Source organism: Octopus sinensis, linkage group LG5 (genome assembly GCF_006345805.1).
Source record: "Octopus sinensis linkage group LG5, ASM634580v1, whole genome shotgun sequence".
NCBI lineage: Eukaryota > Metazoa > Mollusca > Cephalopoda > Octopoda > Octopodidae > Octopus > Octopus sinensis.
This window is the reverse complement of record NC_043001.1, coordinates 86685743-86708749: the sequence shown is the minus strand read 5'-3', so window position 1 is coordinate 86708749 and position 23007 is coordinate 86685743. Positions and strand designations below refer to the sequence as shown.

Here is a 23007-nt window from a genome sequence, read left to right as displayed (position 1 = left end):
ACAATTCTATTCGTCTTGGCTTAGGAAAAATGACTAAATAGCGGGGGTTTTAAGCCTCCATTAAGTGGTCTTACTATCCCCTAAGAATTTGACATTCTAGGAATATTACTTCATTTGTATCTAATATCTATGATTAAAATTTCATCAACAGCAAAAATATATGAATTTTCATGGGGGTTTGGGTCTCATTTATGATCGCCCCTTCAAACATATACTGCATTACATCTGTACTTTTGACCTAGTTTTGGATCATAAAAAATGACAAAAATTTGTGAGCTAATTAGGGGGTCTTAGAATCCTCATGAGAAGTGAAAACTTTGGGAATACTTCTTGATGTGTGTCAATTACCTATGGTTGAAATTTCATCAAAATCGGAAATTTATGAATTTTCATAGGGGTTCTGCCCCGTCTAAGCCACCACAAATTCAAAGCATATATACTGCATTATACGCGCCCTTATGCATTGAACCTAAGCTCCAAATATCATAAAGATACGTTCAATAATTTTGGTCCAAGAAATTGTATGAAGCATACGGCATTACACTTCTCCCTAGGCGTTGATTTTGTGTTCCAAATTTCATTAGAATGGGTACAGTAGTTTTCGTGTCTATAAGTAACACCCGAATTCATATACAGACATTAACTTTTATATAATACATATATGCATATATACATACATGTATATATGCGCGTGTGTATGCGTGTGTATGTGTGTCTGTATTATATACATATACACAGAAAGATAGCTTGATAGATACAATTGATTGGGCAAGCAAAATTCGGTCTCTTCTTGTCAAACCAGTAAGTTATGGAGATGTAAATAAACCAACACCAGTTGTCAAGTAGTGATGAGGGAGAAACACAGATACAAAGACACACACATGCACTTACATATATACATATATAAACAATAGACTTCTTTCAATTTCTGTCTACGAAATTCACTTGGTTGGTCTGAGGCTATTGCAGAGGACACATGCCAAGTTACTACACAATGGGACTGTACCCAGGACGATGTGTTTTGGGACCAAGTTTCTTACCACATAACACACCTTAACCTAAATATATATATATATATATATATATATATATATATATAAAAATGTATGTATATGTATATATGTAGGCATATATATATGTATGTATGTATGTATGTATATATGTATAAATATATGTATGCATATACGTATGTATATATAATATAAAGTATGTATAAATATATAAATATATGTATATATATATGTGTGTATAAATATATGCATGCATGTATAAATGTGTATATATATATACGTGTACATATTACATATACATCTCTCTCTCTTTTCTATATATATATATATAGATATAGATATAGATATATATACACGTATATACATACATATCTTTATACATATATATACATATATATATAACTTAGAATAACTTAGAAAGGTTTTGGCCAGTATTGGCCCAGGCCATGTCTAACTTAATAGCACCACCTGGCGAAGTCTTTCAGTTCAGGATTTGGGCACCAAGGCCCATTCGAGCAGAGAGTTTGCGGAGACATATCCGGGTGTGGGTGGTTTGTCCGGTACTGTTTGAAGGAATTTGTCCAAAGACTTCTTGAATTTTGTGTGGTCAGTTTCTTTTTTGACGTGTCCTGGTGTAATGTTGAAGAGAGCGGGTCCAATTGAGGTGAAATAGTTGTGCCGTATTGTCGTTATGTGATGCGATTTAGGTTTTTGTTGTGGACGGATGGCACGTGGTCCAAGCCTTGGATGCATTTTGAAGGTGATACCAACATCATTCGGACATTGCTGATGGAATATTTTCCACATCATACAGATAATGTAGCGTTCACGGCGTCGTTGGAGTGAATACAATTTCAGCTTCTCTAGCTCTCCTTCAAGTCTACCCCAGTAGTCAGGTCTGACATCCATATCTTTTTTGTGATTGACCTTGGGGAGCTTCAATTCTCATAATATTTTGTTTTTGTGTAGGGACAACCACAGTGGACAGCAGTATTCAAGGTGGGGTCGGGCAAAAGTGGAGAAGAGAAGGATAATAGCGTGGGAATCTCTCGACTGGAAGGTTCTGAGAATCCAGGAACACATTCTGCGGGCCATGTCAACTTTGCTGCTTATATGTGCAACCCAGCTTATGTTGTTGTCCACTGTTACTCCCAAGTCTCTGATGTTGTTGGATGCCATGAGAATTTCTCCAGAAGGAAGAGAGTATGGGAGTTTCAGAGCGTCCTCCCTTCCAAAGTGGATCAGTTCGAATTTGTCTTCATTTAGCAACATGTTATTCTTTTCCGCCCATTTGTTATTCTTTTCCGCCCATATATATATACATATATATATACATATATATATACATATATATATATACATACATATATACATATATACATATATAAACATATAAATCTATATTATATGTATATATACATATATACATACATACATACATACATACATGCATATATATATATATCTATATTATATATATATATACATACATACATACATGCATATATATATATATATTTATATATATATATATATATATATATAATATATATATATATATATATATATATATATAATATATATATATTATATGTATATATATATAAAACTGTAGTTGTGTGAGTGTCTGTCCCCTTCGATTTAGATTCCTAACTACTCCCACATTTTGCGGTGCAGTTTAACCAAATTCGGGTATCTTATAGTCGTGATTCATATCGAGCCCCGCCTGAGTATTAGCGCGCGTCTACAATGAGTCTACGATTTTAAAAATAATCTAACATCATTTTTTATTCCATTTTAATGCATATTTTTCGTGTGTCGATGGCGGCGGAGTTGGCGTCCATGGTCACACCTGCACCTGTTTGCTTCTCCCCCTTCTTCCCTCCCTCCCGTGAAGCTGGGGGAAGGGAGTGTAAGGAAATCAACGTCGTAAAGCGTTGTCAAGGAGACCAGCGTTCTTTTAGAACAACGACTTCATGGCTTGAAGACACCAAAACAGAAATGGCTAAGAAAGCCCGAATTGGCATCTATAAGGGAAGTAACTCTCTAAAAATGCTTATATAGTTATTTCCCTTACAAACCCGAGCAACGCCGGGTGATACTGCTACTCTATATATATAAAAGTGAAGTTGTGTGAGTGTCTGTCTCCTACGATTTAGATTCCTAACTACTCCCACATTTTGCGGTGCAGTTTAACCAAATTCGGGTATCTTATAGTCGTGATTTATATCGAGCCCGTCTGCGTATTAGCGCGCGTCTACGATGAGTCTACGATTTAAAAAATAATTTAACATCATTTTTTTCCATTTTAACGCATATTTTTAAAATTGCTTCTCCCCCTTCTTCCCTCCCTCGTTAAGCTGTGGGGAAGGGAGTGTAAGGAAATCAACGTCGTAAAGCGCTGTCAAGGAGACCAGCGTTCTTTTAGAACAACGACTTCATGGCTTGAAGGCACCAAAACAGAAATGGCTAAGAAAGCCCGAAAGCAAATTCTACAAAATCGGGAAATACGCCACACAGGGAAGGTTTCCCGTGCAAAGAATTTGCACAACCGAATGTTTTAGTTGTTGCACAACTTTTACTTAAAAAAATTTATCCAAACACAAACTTTTGAAGGCAATATTGTATGGCGATGGTACTTGTGAAATATGGTAATGGATTTAGTAGCCAAAAGGAGAGAGCAGAGGCATATTATGGTGGTGGTGGAGGCGGTGGTAGTAGCAGCGGTGGTGGTGGTGGTGCTGGTAGTGGTGATGGTGGTCGTGGTCGTGATGGTCGTCGTGTTTGTGGTGGTCGTCGTGGTGTTGTTGTTGTTGGTGGTGGTGGTGGTAGGGGTGGTGATGATGATGGTGGTGGTGGTGGTGCTGATGATGGTGGTGGTCGTGGTGGTCGTGGTGGTCTTCATGATGGTGGTGGCGATGGTGGTCGTCGTGTTTGTGGTGGTGGTGGTTCGTCGTGTTTGTGGTGGTGGTAGTGGTGGTGTTGTTGTTGTTGTTGTTGGTGGTGGTGGTCGTGGTGGTGGGGGTGGTGATGATGATGGTGGTGGTGGTGGTCGTCGTCGTCATGGTCTTCGTGATGGTGGTGGTGATGGTCATGGGCGTAGTGGTGGTGGTGGTCATGGTGGTAGTGGTGGTGGCTGAAGCTGTCGTCTGGGTTCTTCCAATTTTTTCGTGTGTCGGTGGCGGCGTTGGCGTTCATGCTCGCACCTGCACCTGTGTAGCTCCTCCCTCGTGAAGCTGTGGGGAAGGCAGGGTAGGGAAATCAACGTCGTAAAGCGTTGTCAAGGAGACCAGCGTTCTTTTAGAACAACGACTTCATGGCTTGAAGTCGCCAAAACAGAAATCGCTAAAAAAGCTGAAACAGATCCACAAAAACGGCAAAAACCGCCACACAGGGCAGGTTTCCTGTGCAAACAATTTGCACAACCGAATGTTTTAGTTGTTGCACAAATCTTTATATATAAAAGTGAAGTTGTGTGTCTGTCTCCTACGATTTAGATTCCTAACTACTCCCACATTTTGCGGTGCAGTTTAACCAAAACCGGTATCTTATAGTCGTGATTCATATCGAGCCCTTCTGGGTATTAGCGCGCGTTCTACGATGAGTCTACGATTTTAAAACAAAATTACCATCATTTTTCCATTTTAATGCATTTTTCGCTATTATATAAGGGAAAGTAACTCTCTAAAAATGTCTACGTTGAGTCACGATTTAAAAAGAAATTACCATCATTTTTTATTCCATTTTTAATGCATTATTTTGCTATTTTTTTGCTATAACTCACTAAAAATGCTTATATAGTTATTTCCTTACAAACCCGAGCAACGCCAGGCATATATATATATATATATAGTATATATATATAATACTATAGATAATCTTAGATATGTTTCGACCAAGATTGGTCCAGGCCATGTCTAACTTAATACCACCACCCTGATAGGATTATTCGAATCTGTTAAGTCAAGTTTTGTTTATGGTCCATTCAAGTAGTGAGTTCTTGTTAGGTTAGTGGTATCCATTATGGGTGGCTTATCTGGTAGTCTTTGAAGGAATCTATCCAGACTCCGTTTAAAGTTATGGGATCCTTTTCCTCTTTGATCTCTTTCAGGACAATGTAAATAATATATATATATATATATATATATATATATATGACATATGAATTAGAGATAAAACCACTATTATACAACTCAGACAGTGATAGACATAAACCAATACATAAAAAAACAAATAATATAAATATAATTAATATAATGTATAATATATATATATAATCTTTTTTTCAAAAAGTATAAAAAGAATGACAAACATAATATAATAAGTAAATTCATATTTCAATTCCTATTTTAATTTATATTTTATATATTTATTCTGAGAAATTTTATTTAATACTAAATCGAATTTTTCCCTGTAGGTTTGGAGCTATACTCCCTAATATTATGTGTGTGTATATATATATATATATATATATTATATATCTATATATATATATATCTATATATTCTATATATATATCTGTTGGCCTTTTTTCGAGTAGCGTGCGTATTGTGAAAAAATTATATGTTAATGACAATATTCCAATTTTTCGGCATATTTGGCATTAGAAATTTTTTCCTTTGCCCTCATTTATGAATTGTTTATAAATTTACCGTTAAAGGTATTTTTTTAATATGCTGGCCATTTGATAAAATTTTTTTCGAGAAAATATATTTTTCGAAAAGAATTTTCCTCACATTTGATATAAATTTAAGCGTTCACTTCCGAACTACTAACTCACTCTGTAAGAGCCTCAGTTCAAATCACACGTGCCTCGAATGGGCTGAAGTATTTCTATTTTTGGATGTATTTGGGGGTACTTAGTTGTGCCCGTGACTTAGTATTTGCTTCTTCCATGGGTATGAGTAAGTATCTCATTTATTTCTTTTGCCACGTGTATCACTGACGAAGAGAGGGCTCTTAGAGCTAACTCTGAAATCGGTCCGATATGGTAATAATGGAATTTATTAGAAATTTCTGTCGGCCTTTTTCGAGTAGCGTGCGTATTGTGAAAAAATTATATGGGTAATGGACAATATGTCCAATTTTTCGGCATATTTGGCATTAGAAAATTTTTCCTTGCCCTCATTTATGAATTGTTTATAAATTTAACCGTTAAAGGTATTTTTTAATATGCTGGCATTGATAAAATTTTTTTTCGATAAAATATTTTTTTCGAAAAGAATTTTATCCTCACATTTGATATATATATATATATATATATATATATATATATATATATATATATTATATATATATATATATAGATAGGTAGATAGATAGATAGATATAGATAGATATATATAGGATATATATAAATAGATATATATAGATATATATATAGATAGATATACATATACATACAGATACATACATGATGCATATATACTAACACACACATACACACACATACACACACACATATATATATATATTAGTCGAAAGACACCTGTTGTTAATGTCCTGTTGTTTGCATTTGTATTTGTGTACCATTTCTCCGGTTTGTTTCTTCTGTCCTTATTTTTCGTATACATTCGCTGCTTTCTTCTAAGGAATATAGTGCTCTTAGCTTAGGTTTTCCTTGGGGCTGGCCTGATTGGAGCAGTCTCGAGTATAACCAACCGAAACTGCAAAAGATAATCTGAAACTCGACAGAGTAAAGAAAACTCCGAATGACCGTCCTTGTTTTTTCTTGTCCTTTTTTTAATCATCTAACTGTCTGATGCCTTGCGTTCTTGTCCCATTTTTTGTATTATATATATATATATATATATATAGATAATATATATATATATATATATATATTATAATATGAGAGCAAAGAGCCCCCCGCCGTCCAATGGACGGTGCTGAATTGTCAAACATTTAACCAAATTTTCTACAAAACAACTTGTCCGACCGTTCCATAGGCCTCCCCTTTGAGAAACACTGATTTAACCTAAATTTGAGACACCAGCAAAAGAAGAAATAAAGATTCCAAAGAAAAACGATTTCCCACGGCTCCATCGATCGCATTCTCACCTTTATCGATCGCATTCAAAACTTATACACGCCCTGACACCGTCGGTATCTACAATCAAATCTGAGCGCAATCGGATAGAGGATGCCCGAGATCCTAGAAGCCACACACACACACACACACACACCACAGAGCGGATATACATATATATATATACATATATATATATATATATATATATATATATATATATATATATATATATATATATATATATATATATATATATATATATAATATAATATATATATAATATATATATATATATATATGATACGTAATATATATATTGACGGCTGTATATGAAAATGTTATGCTTAAATTGCTAATCTACCTATATAAAAGAGGAAAAAAACTTGCACACTTTGGCTTTGGTAAGGATTCAATGGCACTAGACGTGCTAGGATCGAGCTGAAAATTGGCAGGAATACTAAATGCGTTATGAGAATGCGACCCGCTATGGTTAAAATTCGCAAGCTATAAAGATGTGGTTGCAAAAAGAGTGAATTTTAAAAATATTTCAGCATTCGGAAATAGATACGTTGTAAGGGGAACAACTCAGTAGTTTCAATGATTACATTTACAAGTAACGACTGTACATAAATATCAAGATTACTTATCTGATGCGAAATGATATGTGCGTGTGCATGCATGCGTGTGTGCGTGCGTGAGTGTGTCCATGTGCGCGCGTGTGTGTGTGTATGTGTTTGTGTGTGTGTGTGCGTGCATACGAGCGCGAGAGTTGGCTATTAATTCAATCGAACATAAAGAAATCAAATAAGTAGTTTAAAAAGCAGTTAATAATTTTAAGAATAATTTCACCAAACATGATAGTATAAAAGGTAGCAAAGCATGATAAAAGATAATAAGAGTAGAAATAAATATTACTTTTAGCATATAAGGGATCCACTGTGTGGTCTCTCCTCTTGTCTATATATATAAAGATGAAGTTGTCTGTGTGTAGCAGGTTTGGTAGCCTTCAACTAACACTATCTCCTCGAAGACCCTGCGGCGCAAGTTGAACAAAATTATTTACATCAAAAAGGAGCTTTTTTTCTATGAAAATCCCTATTTTTTACGATTTTTTTTACTGCTGTGTCGCCATTTTTCGGTGTATTTCAAGCAGAAAAATGTTCACTTAAAGAGAATAACAAGCTACATAATGCAAAATTTTTACTTTTCAAAATTTCTAATTCTACATATCAAATCTGAGCGCAATCGGATAGAGGATGCCCGAGATCCTAGAAGCCACACACACACACACACACAGAGCGGAATATACATATATATATATACATATATATATACATATATATACATATATATATCACACGGGTGATACTGCTAGTCTAATTCTATAAAAGTATCTCATTTAACAAATGAAGTTTAACCGTTTAACCGACATATGTAATAAAATGAAAAAGACCACCTATAATTTTTATATTTTTGTCATTCAACGTTTGTTTTTACATCAAGTACAGTTATTTTACATCAAGTACAGTTATTTTCTCACACGGTGAGGAAATAACTGAAGTTTTTTCCCTCCTTTAACCTCACCAAACTATGAAATTGTTAAAGCAGTGGAATATCTTTACATGTTTATCCCACCGAATTTGTTTCTCCATAACTTTCGGGAAAATGGATATTTTTTCAATGAAACTTTCAACTTATACGTTTCAGGTAGTATAGATCAGCGCTCCGCAACCTTTTTTCACTTGCGGTATACCTAAATCTATTTCAAAATTCGGTGGCACACCTTAACTAATAATGTAGGGGGAAAAAAATTACATTCAGGTTACACTAGGGCACACCTAGCATCGTCTCGTGGCATACCAGTGTGCTGCGGCATACCAGTGTGCTGCGGCATACCAGTGTGCTGCGGCATACCAGTGTGCTGCGGTATACCGGTTACGGAGCACTGGTATAGATTACAATTATGTAGGAATTGCATGTAAAAACAAAATTGGTTGGCGCGTACTCATACATGAATACACATCACGTTTTTCTTTTTTTTTCTTCAAAATTTCAAGTTTTATTTCGTAGATATACATGTGATGTGTGTCAGTCAGTATGCATGCGTGCTCGCCAATTTTTTTTTTTACATTAAATGCCGCTATGATACACCATCTCTTACTCTTTTAGTCTTTACTCTTTTACTTGTTTCAGTCATTTGACTGCGGCCATGCTGGATCACTGCCTTTATTCGAGCAAATAAGCCTAGTACTTATTCAATCGGTCTCTTTTGCCGAACCGGGGACATAGACACGCCAGCATCGGTTGTCAAACACAGACATACAAACATTTACACGCACATACACACATATATACTTATATACGACAGGCTTCTTTCAGTTTCCGTCTACCAAATCCACTCACAAGGCTTTGGTCGGCCCGAGGCTATAGCAGAAGACACTTGCCCATGGTGCCACGCAGTGGGAATGAACCCGGAATCATGTGGTTGGTAAGCAAGCTACTTAACACACGGCTAGCCCTGCGCCTGAAAAATATTTGTAGAAAATTTCATTAAATAAGTAACAATTTTTCAGTAAGTTATGAGGAAACGAAATCGGGGTGACGTTATGTTGTGAGAATTTATAGCTGTAGAATTGAAACTTAATTTTTTATGTTACAACTGCGGCTATTACACGGTGGTGTGAAGTATGTATGAACGGGAATCGATTACTGATGGATTCTGGAGAGTCTGATGCAAAAAGGAGGGCCATGATATGAGGTGTGTGTATGGGGGTGGGGGCTGAGAGACCTATTTCTTTATTACCCACAAGGGGCTAAACATAGAGGGGACAAACAAGGACAGACATAGGTATTATGTCGATTACATCGACCCCAGTGCGTAACTGGTACTTAATTTATCGACCCCGAAAGGATGAAAGGCAAAGTCGACCTCGGCGGAATTTGAACTCACAACGTAACAGCAGACGAAGTACCGCAAAGCATTTCGCCCGGTAGAGACGTGTCAACATTACTGACGGGACTGTTGTATAATCAAAGTACAAAATATAATATATGCAAAAACTTACATTTACAGGCACTCCGTCGGTCACGACGACGAGTTGGCCTGATCAACAGAACAGCCTGCTCATGAAATTAACGTGCTGATAACTGTCTATATCTCATTTAGAGAATTATTATTGCTGTCGAACAGATTTTCGAAATCAGCAAATGTATTTTGCTTGAAAATCTATATAAATATCCTGCAGAGTGAGTGGTTCGTCGAGGAAGCGGGTGCCTACCATACGTTGATAATAGGCAAACACCTTGAAACCTAGGTCCGTGTGTGGTTTCCGCTTCATCGGGGAATTATCTCCCTTTGCAGGATAGAGGACGCCGTGATGGTGTCAAACCTATCTGACGACGTTGATGTTCGCCTGGGCTAAATGCAACAGTAACACCCCCACCACCCTGCCCTGTCCCTAGCCAATTCAGATGGCTTTAGTCCCTTATGGTATATATATATATATATATATATATATATATATATATATATATATATATATATATATATATATATAATATATATATATATATATATGATAAAATGAAGACAACAAAGAAAGAAAGAGACCTCGATATTATGTAATAGAGGAATTTATCTGTAAAATAATATGTGACAATTATTCGGTAGCGATGATAAGAATCCGAGTTTCGGATGACGAGGTGGAAATCCACACCGCCATCTCTTCAGTTATCCGGCCATCGGAAAAATGCTATGAAAAATGACCGTTGTACAAAGGGAAATTACTGCGTGATTGACCGTTATTAAGACAAAAGAGCTATTTGAATGACTGCTGAGTGAGGGGAGGAGTAAAAGTAAGGGGGTAAAAAGTTCATAGTATTCGCGTAAGCGCACATGTTCATACCTACACATGCGCGCCCGCACACCCACTTGCGTGCGCCTAAAATTGTACCTTCATCCACCCTCACTTAAAAACGTACACATTCTCACTTGTATCATTCGCCAAATGTATGTGTATACATACAAACCCACACACACACGCGTGCACCATAAAGGTTCATACACACGTCTATATACGCACAAGCACAAGAAAAAAACAGGGCTAAGGGTAACAATACAGAAAAAAGGTATAAGGGAGTATACACGTCTATATGTGCACATAGCTTTATGCACGCGCACACACACTCCTATATACACACATATCGCACACGTCTTTATACGCACACACACATGCACGCACAAAAAAGCATACATACGTCTATATGCACACATACACAAGAAAAAACGGCTAATGGCAAAAATACGGGAAAATGTTGAAAAACACTAAGTAAATTACACCTATATACGCACGTACTCGCATGCGCGCACACACGCACACATCTATATACGTACATACCCGCACACATGCACACATCTACACGCGAGCACAAAAGATTCCATATACACGTCTATATAAGCACAGGGAAAAATGCAGGGTGAAAGGTAGAGTATGGAAAAATTATGTGTAAAAAATATATAAGCAATAAAACTATAAACCAATATCTCTATAAATATGTAAGAAATATATGTATAAAAGATATAAATAAAAATAAAAATATATAAGAAATATAAGTAAAAGGTATAAAGAGATAAAAAGCTTGTGCGTGGACATAATATAGAAAGTAAGTTCTATCTGTAGTCTCGGGGGACCAAAAACGTAACAAATATTTGGCCACATATAGGCATGATCTGAAAAGTTCAGTTCTTGAATTCAGACATCTAGCGGGGTCTAAACTGCTTTTCCAGATTAGCCATCTTTCCATATCACATAGACCGCACTTTCCACTGCCGTTGGTGTAGGGCTTACACTTGGCTAAGATCTTCCAATGGATGCTGTAACTGACACCTTTATCTTTTAATGACCATATATGACTGGATAATTTGGTCGCTTGCCTTTTATCCCAGTGCCTAAAGCTGAAAGTGTGATTATTGAACCTGGCCTTGAAATTACCCTCTGTAAGGCCCACGTATTTCTTCGTCGAAACCGTGTCTTTAGTGGCTTCGTAAATGATGGTCTCGGACATGCAAGATCCATTTAGCGAGCACAAATTTTTATCCCTGCATGAACAGCTGGTTTCGTATTGTGGTTTTTGTGTGTTGTGTACGATTATGTTTTTAAAATTGGTAGTTGAGCTGAAACTGATTTTAAAGTTGTGTCTATTGAAGAGCTTCCTGTAAGTGTGGTTGACTGGAAAATGTCTATCTATCAATGCTAAGAAACGCTTGACTATATTGAAGGTCATCTCCGGTGAGTAGGGGTGTGTGAACCAGATGGTTTTCCTATTTCTATGTTTCCTCTTCTTTATTGCTGGGCTGGTGGCAGGTGTGTAGGTTATTTCCTCACTAAAACCACTATCTTTTAGAGCCTTATTATATACTGGGGCAACGCTATTAAAACTGTCCTTATCTGAGGAGAGGCTAGAAATTCTCTTGCTAATGTTTTTAACTAAATTTTTAAATACCATAGGGGGATGGCATGAACCTACATTAATATAACTAAGTTTATCATTGGGCTTCCTATAAGGCTTATAAATGTTCTTATTTAGATCTAAGGATACGTCTAGAGATGTCCGAGAAAATCATTTACGAAGCCACCGTGGACTTTACACCCACTAAAGACACGGTTTCGACGAAGAAATACGTGGGCCTTACAGAGGGTAATTTCAAGGCCAGGTCCAATAATCACACTTTGAGCTTTAGGCACTGGGATATACATTTGGCGAATGGTGCGAGTGAGAATGTGTACTTTTCAAGTGAGGGTGGATGAATGTATACTCTTAGGCGCACGCACGTGAGTGTCCGGGCGCGCATGTGTAGGTATGAACATGTGCGCTTACGCGAATACTATGAACTTTTTACCCCCTTATGTTTACTCCCTCCCCTCAGCGGTCATTCAAATAGCTCTTTTGTCTTAATAACGGTCAATCACACAGTAATTTCCCTTTGTATAACGGTAATTTTTCATAGCATTTTTCCGATGGCCGGATAACTGAAGAGATTGCGGTGTGTATTTCCACCTCGTCATCCGAAACTTGGAGTTTTATCATCGCTACCGAGTAATTGTCACATATTACATTTACATATATATATATATTTATATATATATATATATATATATATATATATCATTCTTTGTCTGTCTGTACCCTAGCATTCTCAAAAGGCTCGACCAAATCAAATCAAATATTACAAGGTAATAGTATCAAACCCCGTGAATGTCAAAATGTCATTTTTTTCCCCATTTGAATTAAAACAATATAATATTGGCATTGGTTCGCTATTACGTGTCAAAAGTGAAACAATAAGATCTATATTGTAATGTTATATAATATTGTTACACTTTTATTCTTTCACTTTTAATTCTACTGTGATAAATAAATGAATAATTCATATCCTAATGTGAACAACATTACGTGTCGGCAATTTTCTGTCTTTACCGCCATGTCAGCGGAATGGTGTGTCAATGTTTGTGTGCTGCCTGACATAACGAACGGCTGGAGGTTAAACTCTTGACAAAATACAATTAGGTGACAGGTCCAAGGTATATAAAAATACGCATTTACCATTCAATTACCTATTTCTTTATTACCCACGAGGGGCTAAACACAGAGGGGACAAACAAGGACAGACATAGGTATTAAGTCGATTACATCGACCCCAGTGCGTAACTCGTACTTATTTAATCGACCCCGAAGGGATGAAAGGCAAAGTCGACCTCGGCGGAATTTGAACTCAGAAGGTAGCGGCAGACGAAATACCGCTAAGCATTTCACCCGGCGTGCTAACGATTCTGCCAGCTCGCCGCCTTACCATTCAATTACCAGTTCATAATTATCGGAGTAGTTGCAAAGTTGCAAGGTTTTTACAATTACATATTTGCCCTTTAATTAATGTCGTCTCAATAGTGGGTAGTGATTTTCTTCACTACTTCAGGGAGTGACGACCCTGCCTGACACGAGTCCTAGGCTCAGCTGGCTCCGGCTGACAGTACCTGGTATGGGCCCCTATCTAGGGTTACGGAAAGGAGACAACCTTCAAAGAAATCCGGAGTGAAGCCCCGTAGGCGGTTTAGTGTTCGACCCAACACTCTTCCGGCAGCTCCTGCAACCAAGCTGGTGCTAAACGTAATGCTCTGCACTCCTTTGGACTACGTCAGCAAGGTCGAGAGAGGAATCCTAACGATTGGGCTATCCAGGATTTTCTTACATCTAGCCCAGGCCTGCGCAAGACTGGGGAGGAAACTGGAGCGGACATGAAATGTAAAAACCAGACTGGATTAGTTTATGCGCAACTCCATTGTCTCCCGAGACAAAAGGATGCCTACAACAATAGAGAAGGGAGATGAGACTTTCCCAAGATTAGCAAACGCATGCAGCAGCACGTCAGATTCAGTCTCAAGAGAGAATGGAGATGAGGCTTACCCAAAATCAGCAAATGTCTGCTGCAGAACGCCAGACGGAGTCTGAAGATTGAAGCGATATGAGACTTTCTCAAGATCAGTAAAGGCATAGGCATACACACCACTCCCAATTTTCCATGACAAGTTAGGGCCTGGAATACTCCAAACGGACGCATGTCGCTTTGTCGAATTAGCCGATTATTTACTCCACAAATGTTTTGTCATCAATGCTGCACTTTCCCGCATCACATGTTTCAACATAACTGTAATATATATATATACATACATACATACATACATACATATATATATATATATATATATATATATATATATATATATATATATATATATATATATATATATATATATATATACATATATATATACATACATACATGCATACATACATACATACATATATATATATACATACATATATACATATATATATATATACATACATACATGCATACATACATGCATTCATACATATACATACATACATACATACATACATACATACATACATACATACATACATACATACATACATACATATATACAGGGTGTCCCAAAAAAATGTATACACACTTTAGCAGCTGATAACTCAATTGATATTTTTTCTTTCCAGATGAAACCTATAGGATTTAATGATGGCAGTCAGATTAAGCTTTGAACAAAGAAAATTCATTCTAAAATGATACTGGAAGTGTGAAAATGCAGTTGAAGTGCAAAAATAGTTGGGGAGGGAGTTTCAAACAGATCCACCAATGCAACTCCCTATCACTTGAATTAGAGATAAGTTTGAAGCTGATGGAACTGTTCAGAATGTCCACGATAAGCATTCCAGAAGACCCCGAACATCAACAACCCCAACAAAACAAGGAGTACTGGAAATGAATCACCAAAGTCCAAGAAAATCTGTGCGGCAAAGCGAGTCATGAGGTAGGTATTCCAAAATCATCTGTCCAATGCATTTTGAAGCATTGTCAATGGAAAAGTTACATTCCAAGATTAGTCCATGCTATTAATGATGATGATCCAGACGAAAGAGTGCAGCATTGCGAGTGGTACTTGGAACGATGTGTAGAAACTGCACACTTTCCAACAAAGATTGTGTGGAGTGATGAAGCCACATTCAAATTAAATGGTTCAATTAACTGCCACAATTGCACCTACTGGGGTCCTGAGAATCTGCATGTTATGGTGAAACACCATGTTAATTTGATATTTGTGTGGTGTGGTTTATCATCAAGAGGATTAATTGGACCATTCTTTTGTTATGCTACTGTGACTGGTCCCGTTTACTTGAACTTGTTGCAACATTCTGTTATGCCAAGCATTAGAGAAGACTTTGAAGATGAGGAGTTTTATTTTCAGCAAGATGGGCACCCCCACACTACCATTGCCATGTGAGATCCTTCTTTGATGAGATCTTGCTAAACAGGTGGATTGGATGAAGAGGTATGGTTGAATTCACCAGACCTCACACCACTAGACTTTTTTATGGAGATACCTTAAAGACAAATTCTACGCTATGAAACCTACAAGTCACTGATTTGAGAGCAGCCATTGGACGAGAGTGCACACAAATACCAAACAAATTCTTTTGTGATATTTGTGATTCCATTCCTTTGCGTTGTCAGCAGTGCCTGGACCAGACCGGACATCAGTTTGAAAACAGGCATTGACAAAACAATAAAATAATGTCTGTAGATTCTATTAAATTTTGAAAATGAAGTGTCTTTTAATAAACAACTACTTTACAATTGTTTAAAGTGTGCATACATTTTTTTGGGACACCCTGTATATATATATATATATATATATATATATATATATATATATATATATATATATAAATACGTCGGGCTTCTTTCCGTTTCTATCTACCAAATCCACTCAGAAGGCTTTAGTCTGCCCGAGGCTATAGTAGAAGACACTTTACTCAAGATACCACACAGTGGGACTGAACCCGGAACTATGTGGTAGGGAAGCAAGCTTCTTACTACACAGCCACTCCTGCTCTAGAAGAGACCGATAGAGTAAGTACTAGGCTTACAAAGAATAAGTCCTTGGATCGATTTCTTCGACTTTAAGGCGTCGTTCCAGCTTGGCCGCAGTCAAATTACTGAAACATGTAAAAGATAAATAAATATATATAAACACAAACACACACACACACACATTCAGGATGGCAGAATTAGTGCGTCGAACAAAATTAGGTGTATTATTTGGCTACGTTCTTTTTAAGTACAGTAACCGCGACAATACAATGAGCCGAGTCCAATACAATAGTGCCCCAGAATGACCGCAATCCACTGGCTGAAAACCCACAAAGGAATAACTTTCTCAGAGCATATGGCCTTCACCAAACTCCAGATCTCCCGACAAGCCTCTTCTCATAAAATGTACATGATAATAATAGTATTTCTCTCTAGTTAAGTAACTGGTATCAGTTTGTAATTGTCGGTTAAATGTATCACTACTTATCTTCTATTTATATTTATCTACTTCAAATAAGGCTAGGTCCTGTCTACATTCAGAAAGTAGAAGTTATATATATATGATATATGAATAAAATAAAGGCGGGATTCTGCTTTAAGCACGCCATATACCCCTTATAAATGTTTTTATTTTGGGAAAGTTTTATAAAACTTTTGCAAATTTATGTTCTACACTCGGAAATTCAAACAACGAGGCAAAAATCAAGAGAAAAATTTTGTGCGAGTTGAGGGGTGTTTAGCTGTTATTTTTAGCACATCTGACGACCACCTTATATCGCCCTCGTTTAGCTGTATTCATAGCCGTTTGAATTCCCGTGTATAGAACACAAGTTCACAAATTTTTTCTGAAAATTCCAAAAGATAAAAAAAGTTATGAGGAATTATACGATGTGCTTAGACCAGAATAAAGCCAAATTAAATACTAACAGGCATAGCTACACATTTGTGCCCCTCAAATTTGATAACTTATAATTTTCTGAAATGTGGATAATTTTTAATGAAATTTTATAGATAACATTTCACGAGTGTAGATACTATTTGATAACATTACAAATGAAATACAAGATGCTAATTCTTTTTTCAATGAGTTTTAAATCATTTTCATTCTGTAGCAATTTTGTTTCCCTATAACTTTCTGAAAATAATATTTTTAAATGACATTTTACCGAAGTACATTTTCGAGGGCCTAGATTGCAATTACGTTGATAAACTTTATTTTTTAGAGTTTCAACTCATTCTCACCCTTGACGTTTCAAATAGATATTTTTAAATGTTATGTTTACAGAAATACATTTTCGTAAGCGTAGATAACGCACTCTCGAAAACCCATCTTTCTAAAGTTTCATTAAAAACTATGCACTTTCCGAAAGTTATGAGCAAACAAAGTCGATGGACTGCACTAATCTTTAGATGTCCCCTACAGTCAAACTGATGAAAGCAGACTTGAGTAGACGAGTCTATAAGTATGGTCATTAGCTATAACAAGACTCAAATATACCCATAATGGTCTTCTTTTGCTTGCAACAACCATCAGATTTTCCGTCAAGATTGTAATTAATTTTGTGTAACTAATTGTTAATTTCTTGAAATTATCTTCCCCTTTCTTTGTGAGTTGTTAACTTAACGCTTGATTTTTGTTTGCTCTCGTCGACTCGGTATTGAGAGGTAGGACGGCGAACTAGTAGAGTTGTTAACATGCCGGACAACATGTTTAGCGACATTTCTTCCGGGCGTATACGTTCAGAGTTCAAATGTTATCGAGGTCGACTTTGCCTTGCATTGTTTCGAGGTCGATAAAATGAGTACCAGATGAATAGTGGGGTCGATCGCGCTTTTGCCAAAATTTGAATTTTGCTGGGATCGACCTTGCCTTTCATCTTTTCGGGTTCGATAAAATAAATACCAATTAAGCATTAGGGTCGATGTACTCGACCTGCCTCCCGCCTTCAAAATTGCTGACCGCGTGCAAATTAGAAAGAATGAAAAGAACTCTAATTGAAAAGTAGAACCGAAATTCATCTCATTGGTGCATTCGAGTTTCTTTCCTCTTCACTTATTTTCGAAAATTTATACATCCACAGTCACTACCAAATTGAGGAGAAGAGCATATAATTGAGGAGGCGGGGTAACAAAAATGCAAACAAAATAGTTTTTAAGGAAAAAAACAACAAAACAACAACAACAAAAAAGAATTCTTTCAAAATCGTAATTTCCGTGGCATGAAACACAGGAATGCCGGGGTAGGGGTTGGAGGGGAAGAAATGATGGAAAAAATTTCGTGACCTTTTCCTTCCTCATGAGGTCCTAAGGTTCGCAGTTGAAGCAGTAACAGGAGCAACACAGCAATAACAACAACAACAACAACAACAACAACAACAACAAAAACAACTACTACTACTACTACTACTACTACTACTACTACTAGGTACTACTTAAGAAGAGTTGTCCCGGTGCGTGCACTCGCGTAGTCGCGCATCCGCGCTAGCTAGTCGTGACTAGTCGATCCTTACTTTGTGTTTTTGTGTTTAATTTACTTTGTTTAAAAAGAAAAATTATTTACTTTGTGTAAAAAAATTATTTATTTTGTATTTTATTTACTTTGCTAGGTAGTCGTAGTGGTCTTCATCGTCATCACTCTCATCATCATTATCAATATTATGATCAGCGGCATTACAGCAATGTCAACAAGTATTTCCTATGGATTTTCTGTCGTTGATTTAGAATTTAGAGAATTATGAGTTCCATTTCATTCTAGAAAGTTTTGATAACAAACATAATAACAAATATAAAAGGAAATGGAAAACGAATCCATTACTTGTGGAAGACTAAAAGAAGTAAAATGAGGAGGAAAAGAAGAAGTAAAATGAGGAGGAAAAGAAGAAGAAGAAGAAGAAGAAGAAGAAGAAGAAGAAGAAGAAGAAGAAGAAGAAGAAGAAGAAGAAGAAGAAGAAGAAGAAGAAGAAGAAAAGAGAGGAAGAGGAGATGAATGAAGAAACATAAGAAGAATTGAGCTGAAAAAAAAAAGATAAAGAGACGAATGGCGAGGAGGAGAAGAGAAGAAGAAAAAAAAGGAGAAAACCGTGGAGTAAGAGAAGGAAAGAAAACGGAGAACGTGAAGGATGAAGAAAAGGAGAAGAGAAAAAGAAAAGGAGAAAAGCGAGGAGTATGAGAAAGGAAGAAGAGAACGAGAAAGATGAAGAAAAGGAGAAAAGCGAGGAGTATGGGAAAGGAAGAAGAGAACGAGAAAGATGAAGAAAAGGAGAAAAGCGAGGAGTATGGGAAAGGAAGAAGAGAACGAGAAAGATGAAGAAAAGGAGAAGAGAAAAGGATGAAGGAGGAGGAATAGAAGTGAAAACAAATAAAGAAAAAAAAGCGAAAAGAAATAAAATAATATAAAAGTACTTTCTGCGTTTGTTGTTCCAGTGTTGGTTTAAAAAAAGTTCTTCGTTGGAATAAGATATGTAGGGATCACATAGGGAACTCGTTCCTTTGTTAATCGGCCGCTTTTTTCATGGAATGGTATTTGGTTTTAGTATATGCAAAGGGTGTTCTTCTTGTTAACTGCTAGATGATTTTTTTTTCCACTATATGTAATCGCTGTTTTTAATTTTTTTTTTTTTGTGGGTTAAAGACAGTGGATTGTACTTAGAGGGGGATTTGTTTTCTATTTTATATAAATAGAAACCGCACTTCGGGCGACTACGTGAAAATAAAATAGAACAATCCTCGGTAATTCGCCCGAGGAAACGATAAATATCTTAGCCGCTTTTGCAAAATCGGCATTCTCCTACATGGAGTTCTCCTAACACGTTTTAAGAGATAAATAACATAACAAAGAGAGAGAGAGAGAGAGAGAAATAGACACTAGTAGTAGTAGTAGTAGTTGTTGTTGTTGTTGTAGTAGTGACTGCGATGGGAGTGGAGTTTACGGTAAGGGGAAATTAGAAACAGCACGATGTTAAAAGATGCTGACATCGCCGTTGCGTTGAACGATGATCTGATGAGGGCGACGATGTTGATTGGTCAACGAAGGAATTTATCAATTCCTTCGTTGACTATGAATTTAATTTGACGTGGTCGTTCGACTTCCTAAAGATAAAAGTGAAATCATTCTCTGTCTTTTACCGATCGTCTTTAAAAATGCAACGAAAGCTGATTGCATTATATGAAGGCGATGAAGTTGATTGGTCAACGGGGAAGTTTAGTTTAGTTGCATTGTGTTTTTTCTACGTGGTCGGTCAACCTGCTAAATATATATTTCTTTACTACCCACAAGGGGCTAAACTTAGAGGGGACAAACAAGGACAGACAAAGGGACCAAGTCGATTACATCGACCCCAGTGCGAAACTGGTACTTTATTTATCGACCCCGAAAGGATGAAAGGCAAAGTCGACCTCGGCGGAATTTGAACTCAGAACGTAACGACAGACGAAATACCGCTAAAAATTTCGCCCGGCGCCCTAACGTTTCTGCCAGCTCGCCGCCCTACCTGCTAAATATAACAACAATATCATCCTCAAATCATCTTCGACCCTGCATCGAACGTCTTAAATAAAATATAAAAGGGAAGGACTGACTATTATGTTATTGTAGATATACTTTACCTTGATGGAAAAAACAAAAAAAGAATCGGTCGCGGCTGTAAAGTTTTTGATCATCGGTCAACACGAGCAGGAGAATTGACAAAGAACTAAAGAACACCAGCGGAAACTATGTTGGTGCTACTGCAAATGATGAGGAGGAGGATAAGGAGGAGGAGGAGGAGGAGGATGGTGGTGTTGATACCATACTGGTGATGGTGATGATGTTGAGGGGGAAGAAGTGGAGAAAGGTGATGGCGGTGGTAGCGAAGTTACGATGATGAAAGTGGTGACAATGATGTTGATGGTGGTATTGGTGTTGGTGGCGGTGATGATGATGATGATGATGATGATGATGGTAATGATACATTGTTGGTAATTGTGGGTGGTGGTGTTGGTGGTGCTTGTGGCGACGGTGGCAGCGTTAATTGTTTTAACGTCAGCACAAGGCCACAGAACTTTGTGTTGTAATGGAGAAAGTGACTTGATGCTTCAATGGAATGAATGTGACGTCACTTCTTCGACTAGTACTTCATTCATTCGTCCACAAAGCGTTGCTGTGGGGGATGGGGAAGTAATATAGATTCCGGCGGGATTTGAACTCAAAAGGCAGAGAATGTAATCGAATACTAAAATGCAATTTAGCTCCGCGCTGTATCATACAACAGTGTTTCTCATAGATGGAAGCCTGCAAGATTTGAAAGAAAGAAAAAATGAAAAAAAAAAAGCGGACAAATTGTCATGCTTTTAATAGGGTTAAAATTATTCACAATTTTTAAACTTGTTAGAAACTCATCTTTTGAACTGCGGCCAGGCTGCAGTACTTATTTACTTTGGTAAGTATCTTTATCGTTTTCGTTAGCCAAACCGCTAAGTTATGGGGGACGTAAACAAACTAACACCAGTTGTCAGGCGGGGAGGGCAGACACAAACGCAAAGGCACCCACCTGTACAAACGCGCGCACGCGTGCACACACACACACACATAAATACACAAATGCATATATTTATACGACGGTCTTTTTCCAGTTTCCGTTTACGAAATCCACTCACAAGGATTTGGTCGGCCCGGGGCTAAAGTAGGAGATACTTTTCCATGGTACTACGCAGTGGGACTGAACCCGGAATCATATGGTTGGGAAGCAAACTTCTTACCACATAACCACGCCCGCGTCTGTAAGTCTCTTCCGCGTCTCTAAGCCCCGCCTGCGTCCTTAGCCACGCTTCCCAACCATATGATTCCGGGTTCAGTTCCACTGCGTAGTACCATGGAAAAGTGTCTCCTACTTAGCCCCGGACCGACCTAATCCTTGTGAGTGGATTTCGTAAACGGAAACTGGGAAAAGACCGTCGTATAAATATATACATGTGTGTGTATATGTATGTATTTGTGTGTGAGCGTGCGTGCGTGTGTGTGTGTGTGTGTGTGTGTGTGTGTGTGGTGTGTGTGTGTGCTTGTACAGGTGGGTGCTTTGCGTTTGTCTCTGCTCTTCCCGCTAGACAACTGGGGCTGGTTTGTTTACGTCCCCCATAACTTAGCAGTTTGGCTAACGAAAACGATAAAAATACTTAGTGAAGAAATAATAGTTCTATCAATGTAAATTCTATTCTGTGTTCACATTAATGAAGTGCAGTATTGGTGGTGGTGGGAGAAGGAAACAATATGTTCTCTTAACATTTTGGTGGGAGGGGAGAGGGGTGGTGGAATTTATTAGTTTAGAAACCATTGTCTTAGAAGTAGAACAAAGGAAATTAAGTTGTAGGAGACAGAGAGTAGGAAAAAGAGGAGGAGAAGAGTAGGAGGAAAAGAAGACGATGAAGTAGAAGCAAAAGAAGGAAGAAGAAAGCGGAGGAGAAAATGAAGAAAGAAAAGAAGGAAAAGAAAGAAATGTAGAAAGAAAAAAGTAAGAAAGAATAAAGTAATAGAAACACTGTTC

At 37.2% G+C, this 23007-nt stretch overlaps 1 protein-coding gene and 1 long non-coding RNA gene across 4 annotated transcripts in view; one reads left to right on the top strand and one right to left on the bottom strand.

Moving 5' to 3' along the window:
• The window catches only part of LOC118763364, a 32260-nt gene extending 16887 nt beyond the window's left edge, over positions 1-15373 (top strand). The window contains exon 3 of the long non-coding RNA XR_004999114.1: positions 15115-15373. This is a non-coding gene — a long non-coding RNA (uncharacterized LOC118763364). The remainder of the gene's footprint in view (positions 1-15114) is intronic.
• The window catches only part of LOC115212208 (carbohydrate sulfotransferase 11-like), a 99002-nt gene extending 77820 nt beyond the window's left edge, over positions 1-21182 (bottom strand). Inside the window, exon 1 of one of the 3 annotated variants that reach the window (XM_036502862.1) lies at positions 21095-21182. The gene's annotated coding sequence lies outside the window, so the exon portion shown is untranslated. Of the gene's footprint in view, positions 1-7956; positions 7974-19891; positions 20302-21094 lie in introns of those variants that run through there. The other 2 variants (XM_036502860.1, XM_036502863.1) reach the window with 2 other exon arrangements.
• Positions 21183-23007: the final 1825 nt, after the last annotated feature.